Here is a 1931-nt window from a genome sequence, read left to right as displayed (position 1 = left end):
CTAAGGACGGGAAATAAGAAGGCGAGCATATCTTCTAAATTAATCATACTCAACTCAGCCCTTCCTAGAATGCGGTATTATCTGTCCCGATAAATAGATAATTCCAGGAGTAATAAATAGGAGTAAATTAAATAAAGTATTGATATAATTGGAATTGCGGAAGCAAATACCAATTTACTAAAAAAAGAAAAAAGTATCTAATCGAAATCGAAAGAACTTTTTTTTTTAGGATTAAACAAAAGGGTTCGCAAATAAAAGCGCTAGTGCCACAACTAGTCCATAAATTGTTAAAGCTTCCATAAAAGCTAGACTAAGCAATAAAGTACCTCGTATTTTACCTTCTGCTTCTGGCTGTCTCGCAATACCTTCTACAGCTTGTCCTGCAGCAGTACCTTGACCAACTCCAGGTCCAATAGAAGCAAGCCCTACGGCCAATCCAGCAGCAATAACAGAAGCAGCAGCAATTAGTGGATTCATGGTGAGTAGTTCCTCGTGTCAAAAAAAAAGAAATGGTTAAGGATACAATCAACCAAAAAATTCTTACTTCTAAGCTCTATTGGGGAGAAGTAAAGTAACTAAAAAGTACAAATTGAAATCAAATTGAAATGTGAATTGTCCGAACTACATAGAAGGGAATTCTATATCCATATATCGGATTAGATAATGAATCTAACCTAGGAATATATAATATAATATCAATATCCTATATACATTTGTTTCTTCTATTTTGTTTGCATATTTTCTCATTTTCTATTGAATCGGATTCTAAAATCATTGCTTAAAGTGGAAACCCGCATAAAAGAGGACTCCACTTATAGATATTAAGGATATTTATTATAGTATAGATCTAGCCTGACTCCACCCTCCTTAATGCATATATACTTTGAAAATTCCATAATATAGTCTATTCTATTCTCTCTCCTACAACTCTAGGCTATATATTCATACGCATTTCTAACTATTGCAACCAAGCAGATTATCTGGAACCATGCATGAATTGAGCTAAGCTGAAAAAAAAAATACTATATTCCAAAACTAGTCAATTCAATGATGACCCTCCATGGATTCACCTATATAGGCTGCGGCTAATGTTGCAAAAATAAGAGCTTGAATACCGCTTGTAAATAATCCAAGAAACATGACCGGTATAGGGATTACTAAGGGGACTAAAGAAACAAGAACAACAACGACTAATTCATCCGCCAATATATTCCCGAAAAGTCGAAAGCTAAGCGATAATGGTTTTGTGAAATCTTCTAGGATGTTAATTGGTAAAAGGATTGGGGTTGGTTTAATATATTTCTCGAAATAGCTCAATCCTTTTTTGCTAAGACCAGCATAAAAATATGCCGCTGACGTGAGTAAAGCTAAAGCAACAGTAGTATTTATATCATTCGTGGGCGCTGCTAATTCCCCATGGGGTAACTCTATAATTTTCCAAGGTAAAAGAGCACCCGACCAATTTGAAACAAAAATAAAAAGGAACATAGTTCCAATAAAGGGAACCCAGGGACCATATTCTTCTCCAATCTGAGTTTTGCTCAAGTCTCGAATAAACTCAAGGACATATTCAAAAAAATTCTGCCCGTCGGTCGGGATGGTTTGTGGATTCCGAACAGCTATGACAACTGAACCTAGCAAGATAGTAATTACGACCCAAGAAGTGATGAGTACCTGGGCATGAATTTGAAAACCTCCTATTTGCCAATAGAAGTGTTGGCCTACTTCTACACCCGATATATCGTATAACCCCTTGAGTGTTTTAATGGAACAAGGTATAATATTCATATTGTCCTCTGATAAAAATTGAACTTCAAAAAAGGAATTCTTTTGATTCAACCATCTCTTTCTCAACTCAGCAACTTGAACTATTAATTTGATATTTAGGATACCAAGAAAGCACATCAGATCATAATATATATCAATACCCT

Source organism: Hordeum vulgare, unplaced genomic scaffold (assembly GCF_904849725.1).
Source record: "Hordeum vulgare subsp. vulgare unplaced genomic scaffold, MorexV3_pseudomolecules_assembly, whole genome shotgun sequence".
NCBI classification, from domain to species: domain Eukaryota; kingdom Viridiplantae; phylum Streptophyta; class Magnoliopsida; order Poales; family Poaceae; genus Hordeum; species Hordeum vulgare.
Note: the sequence above shows the minus strand (reverse complement) of the source record.